The sequence below is a fragment of the Pholcus phalangioides genome, unplaced genomic scaffold, assembly GCF_987345545.1.
Source record: "Pholcus phalangioides strain wild (caught in Gottingen) unplaced genomic scaffold, Ppha-v1.0 ptg000036l_1, whole genome shotgun sequence".
In the NCBI taxonomy this organism is placed as follows: Eukaryota; Metazoa; Arthropoda; class Arachnida; order Araneae; family Pholcidae; genus Pholcus; species Pholcus phalangioides.
This window is the reverse complement of record NW_028301623.1, coordinates 1,269,386-1,294,086: the sequence shown is the minus strand read 5'-3', so window position 1 is coordinate 1,294,086 and position 24,701 is coordinate 1,269,386. Positions and strand designations below refer to the sequence as shown.

The following is a 24,701-nucleotide window of genomic DNA, read 5'->3' as shown; positions in this document are numbered from 1 at the left end:
CCTTTGCTCAGAGAGACGTGAAAATCCCACACCAGCAGCCCAACAGTGTGCCACCGAGGACGGACGGACCCCCTGAATCATAGGGACATTCAGCGCCTCTACCGAAGAAACCGAAGAAGGGCAGTGAAGTGCGTCATCGGTGAAGAGTCCAAAAGTTGCGAGATCCCTCTGGCTGAGATAATCGAGAAGTTTAAGGCGAGTGGCACGTTCGAGGCGTCAAACCTCTCCGACATCGACCACCCGCACCAGTCTCCTGTGGACCTCACCCCGTTCACGGTCAATGAGGTGGCTAGCCGGTTAAAGAGGGCCGAGAACTCCGCCCCCGGTCCCGACCGTCTCACGTATCGCCATTGGAGAGGCGTTGACCCGGACGGCAAAGCCTTAACCAGTATCTTCAACGGTTGCCTGAAGGCCCGCCAAATCCCAGAGTCGTGGAAGCATTCCCGCACCATCCTCGTCCCGAAGAGCGGGGACCCCAGGGAAGTTAGCAATTGGAGGCCGATCGCGCTAACCTCAACAATTTACAAGCTATTCGCGGGGTGCCTATCACGAAGGTTAGCAGCTTGGATGGAAGGGAACGACGTCCTCTCTCCGTCTCAGAAAGGCTTCCTCCTCCATGACGGCGCATTTGAGAATAACTACGTCCTCGAACAGCGCGTCCTGGAAGCTAGGAGAACCAAACAGGAGATTTGCTTCCTGTATCTGGACTTTGCGAATGCCTTCGGGTCCGTCCCGCACGTCACCATCTGGCATACTCTTCAACAAGCGGGAGCCGGGCAAGACTTCATAAGCATCGTGAAAGGAATATATGACGGAGCAACCACGTCGTACTGCAGCGAGGAGGGCGCCTCCGACGATCTCCCCGTCAGCGAGGGTGTGAGGCAGGGATGCCCGCTCAGCGGCCTCCTTTTCAACATCTCCGTGGACCCCGTTCTGCGCACCATCCACGATGACAGCGACCACGCAGCGTTGGCTTTCGCAGATGACGTCCTCCTCCTTGCCAGCGATTCGGCCACCCTTCAGCGACGTGCTGACAAAGCTGCCCGCATGTCCAAGAAACTCGGCCTAGCAATCAACCCGCGGAAGTGCTTCTCGTTGCATCTTTCACACAATCCGGTGGGCTGCAGGCCAACAATCTTCAAGATAGGCGAAGAATCCGTGCCGGCGCTCACAGATGGCTGTCCGAAGAAGTTCTTAGGGCAGCCCACAGGATTTCGGTTGATGCCAGATGAAAGTACACTGGACCAATGTCTTCAATAAGGTAGGGACCTCCTTACCTCAAGCCTGGCGCCGTGGCAAAGGATCGACGCCCTAAAAACCTTCTTCCCGTCTCTGCAGTACTCTCTGCAGACGGCTCAGCACAACAAGAGCAGCTGGCGCGTGTTGACGACTTTCTGAGGCCCTTCATAAAAAATTCTTTGTACCTTCCGAAGAGAGCCAGCAACAGCTATATATATGGCGATCCCAGCCTGGGGTTGTTCGGAGTCCCTGAAGGCGCCGTTGACGCCGACATCAGTAACATCGATGCGGCCTTCAAACTCCTGACTTCAAAAGATCCGTTAGTAAAAGACATCGCATGGAAGGATTTGCGGAGCTTCGTTGGCGCATGCTTGAGGAAGGCCGACCCTACCGTCGGCGAGATCAACGCCTTCTTGTCGCGCACAGCTGCACGCCACACATCCCACCCAACGACATCAGTGTGGTCCCGTGCTCGGATGGCGGCTGAACACCTCGGTCTCGTGTGGGACCTCACGGATGATAAGCAAGTCGCTGTAAAAGTTGGCGAGGACACCATCACGGACAGGAAGGCCGTCTTCAAGAACCTTCACACCATCACGAGGAAACGGCATGCCAACAATATGTCTTCCTTGGCACACCAGATTGGATTGGATTTTAAATTTTCTGGCGCAAGGACCAATTTGGTCAAACTGCGCCAAAACAAATTATAAAAATAAGAAAAATCATCCTTTTGTCATGTCAAAATACTAAAACTATGCATGATAAAAAGCAACGTAAAGCATAAAACAATGACATGAATTGTAAAAATCTATAATTTATTATAAAAACCAATGGCTTTGATGAATTTAAAAATGCGAGATGCATCGCTGTGGTCATTTAAAATGTCATGAAGTGAAAGATGACTTTGACCAAAAGCGGTCGTAAAATGATGACGATGATATGAACAAGTAAAAGCATGAGCAATGGTCAATGGACTTTGACAATGTGGGCACTGTGGCTGACTCTCTCGTAATAAAAGATATGATTGTGTGATACGACTGTGTCCTATGCGCAACCGGGCAAGCAGAACTTCTTCCTTTCGGTTAGTTCTGCAGCTCGAACGCCAATGGCCAAGTGTGGGCTTGATGGCATGTAATTTGTTATTAATTTGATTGTTCCAATGGTCCTGCCAGCGGTGATGCATCACTTCCCGGAGGATTGAGAAGTGGTCACTGGCAGGTACCAAAAGGTTATTGTCAATGTTAGTTGTTGTTCGAGCTGCGGTGTCTGCTTTTTCGTTGCCCGGTATTCCAACATGACCTGGTACCCAGTAACATTTTACTGTGGTACCATGATGAATGAGGTAATGCAGTTCATGAAAAATGGCATGAATGAATGGATGAGTGTGGAAACTGACGGAACACAGTGCTTGTAATGCGCTGAGAGAGTCACTATAAATGATGCATCGTCGGTGGCGTTTGCGTCGTATATGACGTAGAGCCTGAAGGATTGCGTACAGTTCTGCCGAATATATAGTGAATGTGTCTGGAAGTTTGAAAGATGTCTCCTCACAGCAAATGTAGGCACAACCGACATGGCCAGGGCTCTTGGAGCCGTCGATATATATGGGGAAGTACCTGTTGTACCTGCCCCTGTGCCTAAAGAATATCTGTCGATATATGACATCTGCTGTGGTGGCTCTAGGGTATAATGATAATGAAAGAGAGACATCTGGCAGAGACTGCTCCCATGGTGCCAGTTGCCAAGCAACTGGGGCCACACGACTGATGTCTAATTCTAGTTCTTCCACAAGTGCCCTCATACGAAGACCGCAAGATGGAACACATGAAGGGCGAGCAGCAAATAGTCTATGAAATGAGGGATTAAAAATGACACGATGAAGTGGATGATCTGGAAAAGACTTCATCTTGATAAAATATTTCAAGGAAAGTTGCTGGCGTCTTGATGTCAGTGATGGCTCGTTGCATTCGACATACAGGCTCTCCATTGGAGACGTTCGGAAAGCTCCAGAACAAATCCGTAGGGCGAGATGGTGGACCGGGTCGAGCACACTCAGATAGCTCCGAGGTGCCGACCCGTATACAATGGAGCCGTAGTCGAGCTTCGATCTTATTAAAGCTTTATATAAGTGGAGGAGCGACTTACGGTCAGTTCCCCACGATGTAGAAGAGATGACCTTCAAGAGGTTCATCGTATTCATGCAACGAGCTCTTAATTGCGCAATTTGAGGTTTGAAAGTGCGTTTCTTGTCAAATGTGATGCCGAGGAATTTAGTATTCTCTACAATAGGTATTTGACTATTATTTAAAAATAATTGTGGGTCATCATAAAGCTCACGACGCCGGCAAAAATGCACAGCGACGGTTTTGTCAGCGGAGAAAGAGAAACCGTTATCATGAGCCCACTTGCTGATCTTGTTGAGAGCAGTTTGTAATTGTCTCTCGGCTGACCTCATATTCACTGATTGATATGATATTAACAGATCATCCACGTAAAGTGCGCCAGTGACTGACAACGGGAGTTGGTTCAACACACCGTTGAGTCTCAAAATAAAAAGTGTCACACTTAAAATGCTACCTTGAGGTACACCTTGTTCTTGAATTTGGGGAGCTGATAATGTGCTTCCGATCCGTACCTGGAAGATGCGGCGAGCAAGAAAGTTCTTAATGAAGATGGGCAAGTTGTCCCGCAAGCCGCTATTATAGAGGTCGGAAAGAATTCCGTGCCTCCAAGTACGGTCGTAGGCCTTTTCTATGTCGAAAAATATGGCTAGCATATGCTCCCTCTTCACAAATGCTTGTCTTATTGATGTCTCAAGGCGTAATAGATTGCATGTTGTGGACCTGAACCATCTAAAGCCGCTTTGATGTTTCGATAAAATATTGTTAACCTCAAGGTAGTGCATAAGGCGATAGTTGACCAAGCGTTCCATGAGCTTACACAAACAACTGGTCAAAGCAATAGGTCTGTAACTGTTAGGTTGCTGAGGATTTTTGCCAGGCTTCGGGAATGCAAGAACAATTGCTGCTCGCCAGGTGCCAGGAAATGAATGACTGACCCAGATCCGATTGAATAAAATAAGTAAATGTGACAGTGATTCTGGTGATAGATGCCGAATCATGGAATAATGAATAGCATCGGGCCCTACAGCTGAGTCAGGACTTCGCTGCAAGGCCGTCGTCAGTTCATGAAGGGTGAACAATGAATTGTACCCCTCCGGTGTAAAAGGCCGGAAGGTGTACGATGTACGTTCGGCTGATGATTTAATGGGATGAAACGATGGGGGATAGTTCGCATCACTGGAGACAGCGGCGAAATGGGCGGCGATGGTATCCGCAATATCCCTCACATCGCTGATGATAGTGCCATTGGTATTTAAAATGGTAAGTGGATGAGACTGATAATGACCATTGATTTTTCGGATCCGGTCCCAAATGACTTTAGATGAAGTAGATGAATTGATTCCCGTGGTAAACTTTTGCCAGGACTCGCGTTGAGCCTGGCGCCTGGTTCTTCTCGCTATCGCCTTTGCTTTTAAAAATGCCAACTTGTTGTCATGTGTAGGATACCGCCGGAACCTACTCCATGCTTTCTTTTGTGCTTTAATAGTAAGATTACATTCGTGGTTCCACCAAGGTTTAGGAAATTTAGGAAGTTTCGAGGAGACTTTGGGTATTGATTCATTTGCTGCAGAGATGACACAACTGGTGACAAGGTCGACACAGTGGTCGACGTCGGGTTGCGAAACCATATCCTCCGTGATTTCTGCCTTGACCGTGAAGTCTGCCCATCGGGCGGCCACAAGCTTCCACCGAGGAGGACCCTCAGGTATGCTATGGCTTCGATCAAGGCACTTAACCACTAGAGGAAAATGATTGCTCCCGTGGAGGTCCGGATCAACCGACCAGGACCAGTTGGGCAAGAGTGAAGGTGAGCATAACGATAAATCTATTGCAGTGAAACTATTGTTTGGGGCATGGAAATGAGTGAAACTGCCATCATTCATGATGGCAAGGTCCATGTCTTCTAACAGTCGTTCTACCATTTCCCCACGAGGGGTGTTGCTGTTAGAACCCCATATCATGTTATGAGCATTGAAGTCTCCAAGAAGAAAAAATGGTGGAGGTAATTGATCAATCAGATCTTCTAGATCTCTCTGTAAGATGGTGTCATTTGGTGGCAAATAAATGGAACAGATGGTAATTCTTAGGCCAGTAGAAATTTCCACCGCGATGGCTTGCAGGTTCGTGCGCAGCGTTAGAACGCGCGACGACACGTGATGTGGAACCAGCAGAGCAACACCGCGGATTGGATTGGATTTTGAATTTTTTTGGCGCAAGGACCAATTTGGCCAAACTGCGCCAAAACATGACACAAAAATAAGAAAAATATCTTTTTTTCGTGTCAAAAAACTAAAACATATAAAAAGGAAAACAAACGTAAAAAAATGACATGAATTGTAAAACTATAATTTGTTATAAAAACCAATAGCTTTGATGAATTTAAAAATGCGAGATGCATCGCAATGGTCAGATAAAATGTCACGAAGTGAAAGATGATTCTGACCAAAAGCGGTCGTAAAATGATGACGATGATGCAAACAAGTAAAAGCATGGGCAATGGTCAATGGACTTTGACAATGAGGGCACTGCGGTTGAATCTCTCGTAGTAAAAGATATGATTGTGTGATGCGACTGTGTCCTATGCGTAACCGGGCAAGCAGAACTTCCTCCTTTCGGATTGGATTGGATTTTAAATTTTCTGGCGCAAGGACCAATTTGATCAAACTGCGCCAAAACAAATTATAAAAATAAGAAAAATCATCCTTTTGTCATGTCAAAATACTAAAACTATGCATGATAAATAGCAACGTAAAGCATAAAACAATGACATGAATTGTAAAAATCTATAATTTATTATAAAAACCAATGGCTTTGATGAATTTGAAAATGCGAGATGCATCGCTGTGGTCATTTAAAATGTCATGAAGTGAAAGATGACTTTGACCAAAAGCGGTCGTAAAATGATGACGATGATATGAACAAGTAAAAGCATGAGCAATGGTCAATGGACTTTGACAATGTGGGCACTGTGGCTGACTCTCTCGTAATAAAAGATATGATTGTGTGATACGACTGTGTCCTATGCGCAACCGGGCAAGCAGAACTTCTTCCTTTCGGTTAGTTCTGCAGCTCGAACGCCAATGGCCAAGTGTGGGCTTGATGGCATGTAATTTGTTATTAATTTGATTGTTTCAATGGTCCTGCCAGCGGTGATGCATCACTTCCCGGAGGATTGAGAAGTGGTCACTGGCAGGTACCAAAAGGTTGTTGTCAATGTTAGTTGTTGTTCGAGCTGCGGTGTCTGCTCTTTCGTTGCCCGGTATTCCAACATGACCTGGTACCCAGTAACATTTTACTGTGGTACCATGATGAATGAGGTAATGCAGTTCATGAAAAATGGCATGAATGAATGGATGAGTGTGGAAACTGACGGAACACAGTGCTTGTAATGCGCTGAGAGAGTCACTATAAATGATGCATCGTCGGTGGCGTTTGCGTCGTATATGACGTAGAGCCTGAAGGATTGCGTACAGTTCTGCCGAATATATAGTGAATGTGTCTGGAAGTTTGAAAGATGTCTCCTCACAGCAAATGTAGGCACAACCGACATGGCCAGGGCTCTTGGAGCCGTCGATATATATGGGGAAGTACCTGTTGTACCTGCCCCTGTGCCTAAAGAATATCTGTCGATATATGACATCTGCTGTGGTGGCTCTAGGGTATAATGATAATGAAAGAGAGACATCTGGCAGAGACTGCTCCCATGGTGCCAGTTGCCAAGCAACTGGGGCCACACGACTGATGTCTAATTCTAGTTCTTCCACAAGTGCCCTCATACGAAGACCGTAAGATGGAACACATGAAGGGCGAGCAGCAAATAGTCTATGAAATGAGGGATTAAAAATGACACGATGAAGTGGATGACCTGGTAAAGACTTCATTTTGATATAATATTTCAAAGAAAGTTGTTGGCGTCTTGATGTCAGTGATGGCTCGTTGCATTCGACATACAGGCTCTCCATTGCAGACGTCCGGAAAGCTCCAGAACAAATCCGTAGGGCGAGATGGTGGACTGGGTCGAGCACACTCAGATAGCTCCGAGGTGCCGACCCGTATACAATGGAGCCGTAGTCGAGCTTCGATCTTATTAAAGCTTTGTATAAGTGGAGGAGCGACTTACGGTCAGCTCCCCACGATGTAGAAGAGATGACCTTCAAGAGGTTCATCGTCTTCATGCAACGAGCTCTTAATTGCGCAATTTGAGGTTTGAAAGTGAGTTTCTTGTCAAATGTGATGCCGAGGAATTTAGTATTTTCTACAATAGGTATTAGATTGTTATTGAGAAACAGTTGTGGGTCATCATGTAGGTCTCGACGCCGACAAAAGTGCATAGCAACAGTCTTGTCAGCGGAGAATGAAAAGCCGTTATTATGAGCCCACATGCTAATCTTGTTGAGAGCGGTTTGTAATTGTCTCTCGGCTGACCTCATATTCACTGATTGGTAAGATATCAACAGATCATCCACGTAGAGTGCGCCAGTGACAGACAACGGGAGTTGGTTCAACACCCCGTTGACTCTTAAAATAAAAAGTGTTACACTTAAAATGCTACCTTGAGGTACACCTTGTTCTTGAATTTGGGGAGCTGATAACGTGCTTCCGATCCGTACCTAAAATATGCGGCGAGCAAGAAAGTTCTTAATGAAAATGGGCAAGTTGCCCCGCAAGCCGCTAATATAGAGGTCGGAAAGAATTCCGTGCCTCCAAGAACGGTCGTAGGCCTTTTCTATGTCAAAAAATATGGCTAGCATATGCTCCCTTTTCACAAATGCTTGTCTTATTGATGTCTCAAGGCGTAACAAATTGCATGTTGTGGACCTGAACCGTCTAAAGCCGCTTTGATGTTTCGATAAAATATTGTTAACCTCAAGGTAGTGCATAAGGCGATAGTTGATCATGCGTTCCATGAGCTTACATAGACAACTGGTCAAAGCAATAGGTCGGTAACTGTTAGGTTGCTGAGGATTTTTGCCAGGCTTCGGGAATGCAAGAACAATGGCTGCTCGCCAGGTGTCAGGAAATGAATGACTGACCCAGATCCGATTAAATAATATGAGTAAATGTGAGAGTGATTCTGGTGAGAGATGCCGAATCATGGAATAATGAATGGCATCGGGCCCTACAGCTGAGTCAGGACTTCGCTGCAAGGCCGTCGTCAGTTCATGAAGGGTAAACAATGAGTTGTATCCCTCCGGTGTAAAAGGCCGGAAGGTGTACGATGTACGTTCGGCCGATGATTTAATGGGATGAAACGATGGGGGATAATTCGCATCACTGGAGACATGGGCGGCGATGGTATCCGCAATATCCCTCACATCGCTGATGATAGTGCCATTGGTGTTTAAAATGGTGATTGGATGAGACTGATAATGACCATTGATTTTTCGGATCCGGTCCCAAATGACTTTCGATGAAGTAGATGAATTGATTCCCGTGGTAAACTTTTGCCAGGACTCGCGTTGAGCCTGGCGCCTGGTTCTTCTCGCTATCGCCTTTGCTTTTAAAAACGCCAACTTGTTGTCATGGGTAGGATACCGCCGGAACCTACTCCACGCTTTCTTTTGTGCTTTAATCGTAAGATTACATTCGTGGTTCCACGAAGGTTTAGGAAATTTAGGAAGTTTCGTGGAGACTTTGGGTATTGTTTCTTTGGCTGCTGAGATCATACAACTGGTCACAAGGTCGACACAATGGTCGACGTCGGGTTGCGAAACCATATCCTCCGTGATTTCTGCCTTGACCGTGATGTCTGCCCATCGGGCGGCCACAAGCTTCCACCGAGGAGGACCCTCAGGTATGCTATGGCTTCGATCAAGGCACTTAACCACTAGAGGAAAATGATTGCTCCCGTGCAGGTCCGGATCAACCGACTAGGACCAGTTGGGCAAGAGTGAGGGTGAACATAAGGATAGATTTATTGCAGTGAAACTATTGTTTGGGGCATGAAAATGAGTGAAACTGCCATCATTCATGATGGCGAGGTCCATGTCTTCTAACAGTCGTTCAACCATTTCGCCACGTGGGGTGTTGCTGTTAGAACCCCATATCAGGTTATGTGCATTGAAGTCTCCAAGAAGAAAAAATGGTGGAGGTAATTGATCAATCAGATCTTCTAGATCTCTCTGTAAGATGGTGTCATTTGGTGGCAAATAAATAGAACAGATGGTAATTCTTAGGCCTGTAGAGATTTCCACCGCGATGGCTTGCAGGTTCGTGCGCAGCGTTAGAACGCGCGACGACACGTGATGTGGAACCAGCAGAGCAACACCGCGGCAAGCCCTACTCCCGTCATCGTAGTCAATACGAAAGAGGGAATGTCGCCTGATGTTCCATGTCTTCGAGGGCTTTGTAAAAGTTTCCTGGAGTGCCACGCAAACAGGATGATAACGATTGATCAAATCCTTGAGATCTTCATAATTGGATCTAAGACCACGAATGTTCCATTGAATTATGTTGGCCATAAATTAGGTAGAAGTAGACTGTTCGAGTTCTTTAAATTTATTCCGGTCTAGTTTCCGGCGAGTACCACCAGATTCTGATAGATTATCAAGATCCATGTCACCAATTGACTTGTCAACAATTAGTGACGCATTCTTGAGGGTGGGACATTTTATTGCTCTCTGTATTGCTTTTCTTGAATATCCGGTCTTTTTAGATTTATTTCCAGAATTAATCTTGGGTTTAGTAACAGTAGGTTTTTTGAATGTGTGCACTGTTGCTTTTCCTGCCTCTTCTTCGGAGGTAGTGGACTCCCTCCGGAATCCAGCGGAGCAACAGCAGCCACAACTATTGCACGGTTGGTTAGATGATGATGTTTGAGTTGATGTGTCAGCTATTGGTTCAGTCTGAGTTGTTACAGATGCTTTGGTAACAGTGTTAGTCTTATTAGCTGACGATGGATTTGCTACCATATTAGAGTATGATCTAGTACCTATTGGAGTTTGGTTAGAGGTTATACGACGGCGTGCTTCGATATATGAGATGTTGTTAAGAACCTTGATCTTCTGGATCTCTTTTTCTTCATTCCATTTCGGACACTTTTTGTCAAATGCGGGGTGAATGCCACCGCAATTGACGCACTTGAATGATGTTGAAGTGCAGTTGTCCGAAATGTAGTCCTTCTCACCGCATTTTGCGCAGGTGGGTTGACTTCGGCACGCCGTTCGTGAGTGACCGAATTTCTGGCAGTTAAAGCATCTAACAGGGTTAGGAATGTACGGGCGGAGTTTGAGGCTATAATAACCCATTTTGATATCTTTCGGCAATGTTGGTGATGAGAATGTGAGAATTATGTTTCGTGTGGGAGCTGGATTGCCATCTTTGCGGCTCATAATATGTTTGGCAGATGTTACGCCTTGAGACGCCAGCTCTTATGTTAGTTCTTCTTCATCCATGTTAATTAAGTTAGTATCTGAAATGACACCACGTGAATAATTCAACGTGGGATGGATTTTGACTGTTATTGGAATGTCTCCGAGAGATGTGAGCTTTTGTATGAGTTCGGCTTGTTTGGATGTGTTAGTTTCGATGAGAAGGTCTCCTGAACGAAGAGCCTTCACCGATTTTAAGGTACCAACTGTGCCATAGAGAGCTTTATCTATTACAAATGGTGATACTTTGGCCAGCGGTTTTTCAGCATCTGAAGAGTGCAGAAAGAAAAATGAGACAGTTGATGAATTTGAAGCAGTTACATTGACATGTGTTTGGTTTGAAGCAGTTCTTTGACGTTTTGGTGCATTTTGATTTTTTCCCATATTTGAATGGGTATGGTTCCACTCCCACCCACCATGCCCACCATGGAGCCCTACGAGGGGACGCGCACACGTAACCGGTGAAGGTTAGTAGCAACGTCAGGTTAGGTGGGAGCTATACACCACCAAAGCAGGCGAACAGACGCGTTCAAGATCCAAGATCGTCGTGAAGCAGCACCAACAAACCTCAACGACGTCCGGCAGGCCCGGCCCCTCTACCTGCCCAGTAGTGTAACCCCTTCAGCCACCGAGGCGACCACAGCCGATTGACCTGGACGGGGCTAATCCAAGCCTCCCGTTTCGGCTGAATCCGAGGCCAAAGCTAGCGCATCAGGCTAACCAGGATCCCCATCTCCAGCCTTACGGGTCTCCACGCACGGCAAAGACGCAGGTAGACAGCGTCCCGGATGGAGCATACGCTAGAAGCAATGCCCCATCCGGGAGGACCCCTCCCCGCCGGAGCGGGGCCCACAATGAGGGGTTGGACACAGAAGACAAATATGTACAGGACAAAACGAGACGCAAGACATGTACTGCAAGATGTGTCGAAATAAACACGTAATGTGGAACCAGCAGAGCAACACCGCGGCAAGCTCTACTCCCGTCATCGTAATTGATACGGAACAGGGAATGTCGCCTGATGTTCCATGTCTCCGAGGGCTTCGTAAAAGTTTCCTGGAGTGCCACGCAAACAGGATGATAGTGATTGATCAAATCCTTGAGATCTTCGTAATTGGATCTAAGACCACGAATGTTCCATTGAATAATGTTGGCCATAAATTTCAAATAGATGTAGACGGTTCAAGGTCTTTGAGCTTATTTCGGTCCAATTTCCGGCGAGTAGTACCGGATTCTGTAGGATTATCGAGATCCATGTCACCAATTGATTTGTCATCAAGAAGTGACATGTTTTGTAATGTAGGCTGCTTCTTTGCTCTCTGAATGGCTTTTCCTGAATATCCGGTCTTGAATAGTTTAATTTTAGATTTATTTCCACTATTGATTTTTGGCTTAGTAGCTGTAGTTACTTTGAATGTGTTCGCTGTTGCTTTTCCTGCTTCTTCGGAGGTGGTGGACTCCTTCCGTATTCCAGCAGAGCAACAGCAGCCACAACTATTACATGGTTGGTTAGATGATGTTTGAGTGGATGTATCAGCTATGGGTTCGGTCTGAGTTGTCACAGATGCTTTGGTGACATTGTTAGTCTTGTTAGCTGATGATGGATTTGTTACCATATTAGAGTATGATCTACTAGCTATTGGAGTTTGGTTAGGGATAATACGACGACGTGCTTCAATATATGAGATGTTATTTAGGACCTTGATCTTCTGGATCTCTTTTTCTTCATTCCATTTCGGACATTTCCTGTCATATGCGGGGTGGTCGCCACCGCAATTGACGCACTTGAATGATGTTGAAGTGCAGTTGTCCGAAATGTGGTCCTTCTCACCGCATTTTGCGCAGGTGTGTTGACTGCGGCACGCCGTTCGTGAGTGACCGTATTTTTGGCAATTAAAGCATCGAACAGGGTTAGGAATGTATGGCCGGATATGGAGGTTATAATAACCTATTTTGATATCCTTCGGCAATGTTGCTGATGAGAATGTGAGAATTATGTTTCGTGATGGAGCTAGATTGCCATCTTTGCGGCTCATGATATGTTTGGCAGATGTTACGCCAGCTCTTCTGTTAGTAGTTCTTCATCCATGTTAATCAAGTTAGTATCTGAAATTACACCACGTGAATAATTCAACGTGGGATGAATTTTTACTGTTATGGGAATATTCCCAATAGATGTGAGCTTTTGAATGAGTTCGGCTTGTCGGGGAGTGTTGGTTTCGATGAGAAGGTCTCCTGAACGAAGAGCCTTCACTGATTTTAAAGTTCCAACTGCGCCATAGAGAGCTTTATCTATCAAGAATGGTGATGCTTTTGACAGCTGTTTATCGGTATCAGAACTATGCAAAAAGAAGAACGAGACAGATGACAGATTTGAAGAAGCGGTTTCTGTGACAATTGTTTCACTAAGAGCAGTTCTTTGACGTTTTGGTGCATTTTTTGTTTTTCCCATATTTGAATGTGTATTGTTCCACTCTCACCCACCATGCCCACCATGGAGCCCTACGAGGGGACGCGCACACGTAACCGGTGAAGGTTAGTAGCAACGTCAGGTTAGGTGAGAGCTATACACCACCGAAACAGGCGAGCAGACGCGTTCAAGATCCAAGATCGTCGTGAAGCAGCACCAACAAACCTCAACGACGTCCGGCAGGCCCGACCCCTCTACCTGCCCAGTAGTGTAACCCCTTCAGCCACCGAGGCGACCACAGTCGATTGACCTGGACGGGGCTAATCCAAGCCTCCCGTTTCGGCTGAATCCGAGGCCAAAGCTAGCGCATCAGGCTAATCAGGATCCCCATCTCCAGCCTTACGGGTCTCCACGCACGGCAAACACGCAGGTAGACAGCGTCCCAGACAGAGCATACGCTAGAAGCAATGCCCCGTCTGGGAGGACCCCTCCCCGCCTGAGCGGGGTCCACAATGAGTGGTTGGACACAAGACATAAACATGTACAGGACAAAAGACGCAAGACAAGTACTGCAAGATGTGTAGAAAAAAAAAACCATGCAATCTGGGCTATTGAAAGTGAAGGATATGGGCACAAATAAGCGATGACAATGGCGTGTGATAGATTTAGCATTACCCAGGGTGCACCACGAGGAGGCCTATCACATTACACCCCGTCCCGTTTGGGAATGGTCCAGAGGCGTTTGCAGCAGCAGCAAGACGCCTGAAAGAGGAAAAATATCGCCCACTGGTGGAAGCGATGAAACTACGATTCTCGGACGTCCGCTTTGGCGCCCTTGTGGTGGGAGCCCTTTGGTCGTGGGACCCTCAGAATGACCGGATCGTAGCCAGACTCTGCTCTCGACGATACTCCAGCCTGATGAGAAAACTTGTGGTCAGCGAAACAATTGGAAAATCTAGAGACATTTATGTTGAGTTCATCACCGGGGTACGGCAGTCAGCACCCGTCCAAGGCCAGAAGAGAGGTAAAATGAGGTCGCCCACCAGTGTCAGTGAACATCCATACCGTACGCAGGTTCTCTAGTGGAAAGAACTTTTGATCATCAGACAGCGCATGATCCCTAATTGATGTATATAGCTCAATGTTGTGTAAAGGAAGATTGTATATGTATAGTATTTTTCGCATCCAATAGCAATGTAAAGAATGTTTCGCAACAATACCATTGTACAGAAAGTGCCGCAATAATGTGTATGTAAATTCGTGCCACATCATTATTTATGTATCGGAACAATGTATTTGTATAGAATGTATCGAACCCATCAACCATGCAAAGTCAATTCTCATATCATAGTCTTGTAAAGAATGCGCAACAAAGCATGATTTGTACAGAAATTCCAATGTAACATATAATTATTCCGGATCTCTTGATGTAAAGATTGTCAGCAACCATGTTCACACGTACAAACGTCTCTTGAGCTATTGTTCCCTTGTAAAGGAGATCCCGAGTCCCATACCGGGCCATGTATAACCTCACTTAAAATATGAATAAATGTTTTTTAAATCTGTTCTTATCAGCTTAATATCTGGTACGTCTCCTACATGGGGACAAGATATTAAACTTATTTTTGGAACAGGGCGGAGTGCTTTCAGCTTGCTGAACCTCTGCCGCGGGTCCTCTCGATATTGCACTACCTTCGAGTTGGGCCCATCCTCATGAAATCAAGTAGACTCTGTGTTTTGTTCATAATTTCGCAATAATCACTCTTTGTCGGGGCGAAAACGACGAATTAGAAAGCGGTCGACGGGAAATTAAGGCCGGCGCACGACCCTGGGACTTTTTTATTAAGGAGACGACGTGGATGCCACGTCCTTGTGAGGACGGGTCCACGCGGTCGTTTCCTCGTTGTGCTGTGCGCTTCCGAAATGCTGCCGCGTGTCCCCTGGACGTTTCTGGGTGCCCCCCCCCCTTCTCGATCGAGAATGCAAGTAGATATTGGTCTCGCGTCGACATCTAGCGGTCGAACGTGCAACCCGAACGGAACGGCGCACCTGAAAGCAACATCTGGTCGAAGAGTCGTCGCGTCTTCAAAATACGAACGAGTCTTCCGACGCTGCGCGTCAGACCCCAGCCAGGACATTAATTATAGTTAATTGTGATTAAATTTTAATTCGCATCTATCCCGTTATCGCTTCTCGGCCTTTTGGCTAAGATCAAAGTGTAGTAAGTGATCTTGCCAAGGGAAGAGCTTCATGCCTCGCCTCCTCCTCCTCGTCGACTTCCCGGGAAAGGCATCTGTCACATCTCAGGCATTTCAGCCTAGCCGTCGTCCTTGGACCCTTGCCTCATTACATGGCTGGGCCTTGAGCGTGCGGTCAGCGGAAGTGCCTGTTAGCCAATCGGTGGTGTGGCAGTGTTCGGGTCAGCCTCGGAGCTTTGGCTACGCCTGGCGGACTGACTTGACACCTTTCCCTCCCGGGGCTGCCCCACATCCATAACTCGGGTTCGGCAAGATGACCTCTCGGGGTCGCTTGAAGAATTCGGGTCTATGCATGATGCCCACTCATGTTTCCCTCCCTTTTTCGAGGCCTCTTAAAGGTCCTCAACTTCTTTCTCTCGGGACCTCTTAAAGTGTCCCACCCCCTGGTCTATCGAGACCTATTAAAGGTCTCAACTCTCCCTGGGTTCTCACGAGACCTCCTAAAGGTTCTCTTTCCCTGTGGGTTTGGTTCACGTGGGACCTCTTAAAGGTCTCTTCCCCCTGGGTTGGTTACCGTGAGACCTCTTCACTCCTGGTTTTCGCGTGGCGTCTTCAGGGCTCCCCTCGTCGGGCAGAGTCCGCCAAGTTGTGTAGTTGGTGAACTTTTGTCATTAACTCCAGGGTTTGGCGAGGTCTGCCCACCGAGAGGTAGAGCTCCCAAGGGGACTAGTGGGATCCTCCCCCCCCCGGGTTTTTAAGAGTCCCTTAAGGGCTCATCCCCCCCGGGCTAGGTAGGACCTCCTAAAAGGTCCTCCCCATTGGTATCAAGGTCCCTCTTAAAGGTTCCACAGCCCTTACGGAGTCTCATGATCTCCCCTGCCCTGGTCACGGGCATCCGCCGCCTAATGGGTCATGTGTAGGGTGCGCCTAGTCCAAGTGCACGGGATCCACAAGGAACAACTAATACGAGAAGACTACATCAATGAACTGACCCCGAGGCGCGACCACACCAACATGCCCAGACTACTGAGAAACGGTCGAAGCATACCGACACCTGGGTCGGCTCAGCGAGTGACACGAACAGCCACCGACGGGGAAGTGACAACGCCTAACACGTCGCCACGCAGTGCATCTAGGTCACCCAGCCAATCGAGATCGTCCTCGACAGAATGGTCGAGCGGAGACTGCGACGCTCTACGCCCGCTCACTGAGATTAACCCTCCTACTCAAGGGGGTGATGAAGAGAGTGAAGATGCTCACCTGTCCATGCCGCCAATGACGGACGCCACATGGGAGCTGGACGCAAGCATCATGTCCATCGACCCCTTGCAGCCCTTGAACACATCGACCCCGATCAAACACCACTCCACCACTGATGATGAGACTCAGTGGGGCGAACGACCTGGGCGCCTCTACAACAGTTGGATTCTCCAATGAGGAAGAGTCTCCCAGCAACAGTATTAGGGCACACTTGGCAACAAGTGACATGGCTCAGCGCGCAACACCAACCACCTTCAGAAACGCAGATGACGCACCGAGACGCCGCTCCGCCGCCTCAGGCTCCCCAGGGGCAGGGCAGTTTGCAAGACTGACCCTATCGTCACTGCAAGCGTCGCTCCGTGCAGCAATGCGCGTGCTCTCCCCGAACAACACCGCAGGAGGCACCCCGCCAGTAGTGCATCAAACGACAGACACAACGCAGGACAGTCAGCCTACCCAGCAGGACTCGCCCGTTCCACTAGGGCTGGATGGCAGCCCTCCAGGAAGCCACTTCGGTGCTCTTAGCTCGTCGCTAGCAAGACAGCTGCCCAGACTTAGCGTGTCGCCGCTGCGGGACCCAACGGACGAGAAAAGAGCCGACAGCCAGCCAAGTGTTCCCCAGCCAGCATGGCCGTTCGGGACCCCGGGAGCTCAGGCACCAACTTCACCACGACACGGTGATGGACACGACGCTGAGCAGGGACATCGCCCAACAAAGCCCGCAGCACGCGCTCAGCGAAGCAGGCAGCACGCAGAGACACTCAGCCCGTCACCGGCAGGACAGTTACCCAGACGGAACACCTCATCGCTCCAAGCCTCGCTGGAACAACCAGACAACGGGACTCTCCTGCCCACCTCAGCCAGCCCAACAGAGACGGTGATGATGACCCCCTAGTACCAACAGCCAGAGAGGAAGAGCTATCGCCGGAAGTGACAGTGCCGAGGCCCCAGGAAGAGGACAGTGCCTCCGAAACCCCCTCCCCGGATCGACTGGTTATAGACGTGGGACTAGATGACTGGCTGATCAACGCAACAGCCCCTCCCAGGACGCAAAGATCTCTCTTCCAGTCATCGAATGAGAGCTCTCTGTCACTCCACACGTCAGAGAACAGTGGGTCATCAACATCCAGAGACGCTGCCACACAGACGACCAGGACCCGCAAACGGAAGAAGAAGCGAAAGAGAAACAAGACGCCAGAACACCGGCAACCTCAACCTACACTTCATGTAGCAGGACCCTCCACAATGCAGGACCACCAACCACCGTCGCAAGTCGCAGCCTTGCCGCTAGCCCTAAGGACCAAGGTCGCAATCCGGACATGGACAGCGCTACCAGGAAAGAGCACGAGTAACGATCAGGAAGGCTCCGACTCGTCGTCACCCAGTGACCCTCCGCCAGCGATGGATGCCCACCTCACGGACATCGAGATCCCGGAGTCGCAGCCCCAAAGGGACACAGACAACCCCGCCATGGCACCGAGCAGGACCTCGAGGCTGTGCACACCGCAAGCGAGGCAGTGGGTGAGAGCATCCGCTCAAACGCATGCTCTGACACGAGGAACGGGGGGAGAGGCCTCCACCATGTCAGTGGCTCGAGCACCAGTAGTAGCGATGGACCCGAGGCAACCGGCGGGACCACTGACACAACTGATTGAGGAATCAAGACTGAACAGAAGGCCAGCACTCCTGCCGACACGGGACGGCCCACCGCTGGTACTCACCCAGACACACCGGATCTCGCCGGGCCCGGACCAGCCGAACAACCCCTCTCCGACGCGCGGCTCGGTCGACCTCAACAGGCAGTGCCAGAGAGTCGAGTCGGAAATCCATATCATCTTCCCGATATCATGCCCCCTGCCATGCACAGAAGACCACTGCACCAGACAGTTCAAATCCGACAAGTGGACTGCCATGCAGCAGTCGCTGCTCCGCCACCTGCTGGCCGATCACAGAGCGGACGCGTCGTCATCGGTGTTCTGGTGTCGCCTGTGTAATTCACGCCTAGAAACAAAGCGGGTGAAGAACCACCCGTGCTTTCGTTCACGGCCCATATTAGTAATCGACGCAGCCCGTCGCGGTATCCTTGCACAGAATGCCAAGAGACCTTCCCATCCAAACGGGGAGCGAGGAACCACTGGCGTGCCAGGCACCTAGCACGCAACAGGCCCAACACCGATCAACGCCCCACAAGATCCCCAGTCGGCAACACAACAGCACACTCGGAAGAGGGTGATCCAGAACCAGCCAACAGTGAAATAGAACCCAGATCTGAGGAAGAAGATCACAGTGATACACAGACCGGACACGCAGGGGACGCCGACGCAACCGATCCCAACATTGATGAGCGAGTAGCGGAAGACCAAGAAGGGGACCCGGAAATCGCCCCCCAACGAACGGAACCCACCGACGAGTGCCCATCGGCGCCCTTCACCAGAGGGTTCAGGGAGATACTGAATGGGTTCGGCGCGGACTCCTTACAACCCTTCTGTGACACGGTAGCAGAATACACCGCGTTCGCGAAGGAGAACGTCAAGCTACCAAGGGAACCAACGCGGCAGGCCCCCAATAGGCGGACTAACCTCCACAATCACAGGGAAATCCAAAGGCTCTACAGAAGGAACCGGAGAAGAGCTGTCATGACCATCCTGGGCGAAGAGAACGAGAGATGCACAATCCCAGTGCAGGAGATCGTCGAAGAATTCTCAGCCCACACGACGTACAACGAGAGCAACCTAAGAGACATTAGGTACCAGAGAACAAGCGATCCAGTAGACCTCTCACCATTGTCAAGCGCCAAGTCCTCCAGCGCCTGCAGAGAGCCGAGAACACGGCTCCCGGTACTGACCGCCTTACGTACCAGCATTGGAGAGGAACGGACCCGCAAGCGAAAACCCTCACTCTCATTTACAACTGTTGCTTGAAGGCCGGACAATCCTCATACAAAAAAGCGGAGACCCAACGTTAGCAAGGAATTGGAGGCCGATAGCGCTAAACCAGACCATCTAAAAATTATTCACGGGCTGCCTAGCCAAGCGTCTCCAGTCATGGATGGAGGAGCATACGGTCCTATCACCCATGCAGAAAGGCTTTTTCCGCCATGGCGGAGCGTTTGAAAACAACTACGTGCTGGAGCAGAGAATCCAAGAAGCAAAGAGAACCGACAAAGAGCTCTGCATCCTTTCGCTGGACTTGTCGAACGCCTTCGGGTCGGTACCGCACAGAGTGATAGCACACGCCCTGGGCCAGAGCGGTGCGGGCCCAGCGTTTGTCGGACTAGTGACAGATATGTACGACCAGGCGAGAACAACGTACGCCACCGGAGATGAGCCGTCAGAGGCAGTCCAGATCCAGCAGAGCGGGCAGCCTTGCCTCACTCCAAGTGGGCTATTATTTAACATCGCAGTGGACCCAGTACTCCGTACAGTGCAGGGCAGTCACGCCGAGCACAAAATATTGGCCTACGCTGATGACATGCTGCTCCTGGCTAACGATCCATCCACGTTACAGGGAAATGTGGACGAAGCCAACGAAACCGTAGAGAAGCTAGGCTTGAAGATCAACGCAGCCAAGTGCTTCTCATTACACCTAGGCAGAGCACCAAGAGGGTGTCGCGACACAATCTTCACGGTCGGTGGCCAACCGGTGAAAGCGCTCGGGGATGGGGATCACCAAAAGTTCCTAGGAAAACCAACGGGCTTCCGGATTATTGACAACGACGCGAACGCAGAGGAAATTCTCCGCACAGGAGAGGCGATTATGGCTTCTTCACTCGCGCCATGGCAACGACTCGACGCGATGAAGACTTTCTTCTACCCGGCCATGCAATACGCGCTGAGAACAACGCAGCACAAGAAAGGGACCTGGTCACGCATCGACGAGAAGCTCCGCCCCGAAATAAAGAAGACCCTATACTTACCAAACAGGGCAAGCAACCACTATATATACGGGGACACGAAGAAGGGATTGTTTGGCGTACCGGAAGCTGCATCCGACAATGACATATCCCATCTGGACGCAGCCTACAAACTGCTCACTTCCGGGGACGGAATAGTGCGGGACCTGGCTTGGAAAGACCTCTGAGTTTACGCAACACTGTCTCCGGCGCATCCCCTCGTACGGCGAGGTCTCTGACTTCCTCTCCGGAACGGCGTGGAGGCTCACGACCAACGACATCAGTGTGGTCAAGGGCAAGGATGGCATCCCGAGGACTAAATGCGAGGTGGCACATACAGGAGGACCATCATGTCGAGCTAACGGTGGACAACACCACGATCACGGACAGGAGGGTGCTGTTTAAGAACATCCGAGCTCTTGTTAGAAACCACCACACGCAGAATCTAGCGGAGATGCCGCACCAAGGCAAAACCCTCCCCTGCTTCTCGAAAGCAAAGGCGTCGACCCACTTTCACCGAGAAGGGGGGTACACGAGGTTTGCCGAATGGAGGTTCATCCACAGGGCGAGGCTCGGACAAGTACCGCTCAACGGCTGTCGCCATGGCAACGACACACGCGACACGAGATGCAGACGATGCGGATACCCCAGAGAAACTCTGCCACATGTGCTGGGGCATTGCATGGTTCGACTCCCGGTAGAGGCAGAGATGAGTCGCCAACGGCCATACCATGCTGAAAACATCGGTTCTCGTCGGGGCATTGCATGACGTACAGCGCAAGGTACACTGCCAGACACAACGCCATTGTAGAGAGAATCAAGAAAGCAGCATCAGGACGGTGGAACATCATCGCCGAAAACCAACCCATAATGGGATCTAGCGTACGCCCTGATCTAGTGCTCATAAATGGGAACTCGGTACTGGTCCTCGACGTAACGGCACAGAGGCGTTCGCACAGGCACGACGCACCAAGTAGGAGAAATACGCGCCACTGATAGCACGACTGAGAACGAAGTACGACGACGTGAGATTTGGAGCCATCGTGGTGGGGGCGCTGGGATCATGGGACGCCGCCAACGATAGACTCATAGCCAGACTGTGCTCAAGAACGTACGCCAACATGATGGCCAAGCTGATCGTCAGTGACACCATCCGCGCCTCGAGAAACACATATGTGGAGTTCCTCACCGGGGTAAGACAGGACACTACTCAAGGCCAAATGAACTAAAAAAAAGCTGATCTGAGAAGACAAACGAACTTTGCATCGACGCTGTGCACATATAGTGATCCCCCTTGTAAATACATCCCCAATATCGAACCGAGTATATGTCAAACTCAAGCGAATGTACAACAGCATTGTCAAGATGGCAGCCAATGTAAACGAGAATGATATGTAAAGGAAAATATGTCACACAAAGTGTAAAAGCAAATTTCCCTGGAAAGCAGGTTGACGAGAAGACCCAATGTCGGGCCATGTACATAATATCTCTCAAGCATTCAATAAATAGTTTTTAAATCTGTTCTTATCAGCTTAATATCTGGTACGTCTCCTACATGGGGAAAAGATATTAAACTTATTTTTGGAACAGGGCGGAGTGCTTTCAGCTTGCTGAACCTCTGCCGCGGGTCCTCTCGATATTGCACTACCTTCGAGTTGGGCCCATCCTCATGAAATCAAGTAGACTCTGTTTTATTCATAATTTCGCAATAATCATTCATCGTCGGGGCGAAAACGACAAATTAGAAAGCGGTCGACGGGAAATTAAGGCCGGCGCACGACCCTGGGACTTAGTTTTTTATTAAGGAGACGACGTGGATGCCACGTCCTTGTGAGGACGGGTCCACGCCGGTCGTTTCCTCGTTCTGCATCAGAAGAGTTGCCGCGGGTCCTCTCACCCCGAAGATCATCCGGATCCTGCCAAAAATGATGTCAAGCTAGGCGAAGACAACGGCGTGCCCGAAGCATGACCTGGTTGGCGGTTGATGACTCGTGACCACCCCTACTCTCTTCTTCCTCGCCTCCTCCTCTTCGTCGACTTCCCGGGAAAGGCATCTGTCACATCTCAGGCATTTCAGCCTAGCCGTCGTCCTTGGACCCTTGCCTCATTACATGGCTGGGCCTTGGGCGTGCGGTCAGCGGAAGTGCCTGTTAGCCAATCGGTGGTGTGGCAGTGTTCGGGTCAGCCTCGGAGCTTTGGCTACGCCTGGCGGACTGACTTGACACCTTTCTCACGCGGGGCTGCCCCACATCCATAACTCGGGTTCGTCAGGATGACCTCTCGGGGTCGCTTGAAGAATTCGGGTCTATGCATGATGCCCACTCATGTTTCCCTCCCTTTTTCGAGGCCTCTTAAAGGTCCTCAACTTCTTTCTCTCGGGACCTCTTAACGTGTCCCACCCCCCTCTCTAGCGAGACCTATTAAAGGTCTCAACTCTCCCTGGGTTCTCATGAGACCGCCTAAAGGTTCTCCTTCCCTGTGGGTTTGGCTCACGTGGGACCCACTAAAGGTCTCTTCCCTCTGGGTTGGTTACCGTGAGACCTCTTCAAGGTCTCGCACGCGTGGCCTCTTCAGGGCTCCCCTCGACGGGCAGAGTCCGCCAAGTTGTGGAGTGGAACTTTCGACACTGGCTCCAGGGTTTGGCGAGATCTGCCCACCGAGAGGTAGAGCTCTCAAGGGGACTAGTGGGATCTTCCCCCCCCCCCGGGTTTTTAAGAGTCTCTTAAGGGCTCATTCCCCCACCCCCCCGGGCTAGGTAGGGCCTCCTAAAGGTCCTCCCCATTGGTATCGAGGTTCCTCTTAAAGGTCCCGCATCCCTTACGGAGTCTCCTAAAGTTCTCCAACCCCCACCAATGGGTCTAACAGGGCCCTTAAGGCCCCGCCCTGGTCACGGGCATGTGCCGCCGATCGGGTCTTGCGTAGGGTGCAGCCAGTCGAGTCAATCTGAAGCGAATTCAAGCGCCAGAGCAAGTAAGAGAACCTGAGCACCAATCTAACAAGCTAACTGTGTGAATGGCTAACCCATAACATCTAACCATAACACCATACGAAGATGGTGAAGACGCTGAGAAATGGGAGAATAATTCTCACTCCAGGATCAGCACAACGTATTGTTCCTGAATCCGCGACTAACGAAGTGACATCTGCTCCGCCTGATATTACCTCGAGGTCACCGACAGATTCGTCAGTATCGCCGTACACTCACGAACTATACTGCAGTGCCACCACCGAAGCAGGGGCCCGCTCTGACGAGGACAACGTCCTAGAGGAAACGCCACTGCATCCCACGGTGCTAGCATCAGTACTGGAGATCGTTCAGCCGGGTGACCCTACTGCCGACATGAACTATTCATTGTTCACCTCACCTGAAGGGACGACGCCCTCCCTGTTTGAGGAAGGGGACTCCGCACCAGCACCCAATGGTCTTTCGGCAGCATTAAGCTCGTCACCAGCTGGACACCTGCCGAGATTCAGCGTGTCACCCCTTCAGTTCTCGCCAAGAGGGCCGAGGTACAGTGCAATCGTTACATCACCGGGCTCCGCGCATCGGGTCGTAACAACAGGCCTCAATGAAGACTACTCTGGTCACCTACCGTCATACCCGATCTCAGGGTCCCCAACCACGTCCATGCCTGAAGTTGTGTCTCCGCCAGTGCGTGCTAGACTGGAACAGGCAGGCAGCCATCCCGCCACACCGGTCAACGTCGGTCCAAGTGATTCCTCCAATCCCGCGTCACGGGCCTCACAACAACCTACTGTGCAGCTGGAAGAGTACAACATCTCCGGATCTTCATCCCCGGACAGGCTGGTGATCGACGTGGAGCCGGAGGACTGGATAACTGACTCCACTGCCCCACCGACGACGCAGAGATCGCTATTCTCTTCGTCGGAAGACAATTCGTCAACATCAGCTGCATCTATCGACGCGTCGACACAAACGAATGGGCCCTACAGGCGTCAGAAGGAAAAGAGGTCCAACGAACCCGCGCGAGACCAATCACCCACTCGGAGTCCGCCCCTGGCTGCTGGACCATCAAACGTGGTGACTCCTCCGGGTCCATCGCAGAGGTCAGTGCTACCGCTGGCACAGCGCTCAAAAACAGCGCTGCGGGCCCATGGTCTCCTTCCAGTGTTGAACACACAAGTGAGCGAGGACCCCCAACCAGCGTCACCTGACACTGGAATCGAGATTCCCGAGTCCCAAGAACA

At 50.0% G+C, this 24,701-nt stretch overlaps 2 non-coding genes across 2 annotated transcripts; both read left to right on the top strand.

The window, feature by feature from the left end:
• Positions 1-14,666: 14,666 nt before the first annotated feature.
• On the top strand, positions 14,667-14,856 carry LOC149066027 (U2 spliceosomal RNA). Its single transcript, XR_016195516.1, has one exon. It is a non-coding gene; the product is annotated as a U2 spliceosomal RNA (small nuclear RNA).
• Positions 14,857-21,975: 7,119 nt separating this feature from the next.
• On the top strand, positions 21,976-22,162 carry LOC149066026 (U2 spliceosomal RNA). The gene has a single exon (XR_016195544.1). It is a non-coding gene; the product is annotated as a U2 spliceosomal RNA (small nuclear RNA).
• The last annotated feature ends 2,539 nt before the right edge of the window (positions 22,163-24,701 follow it).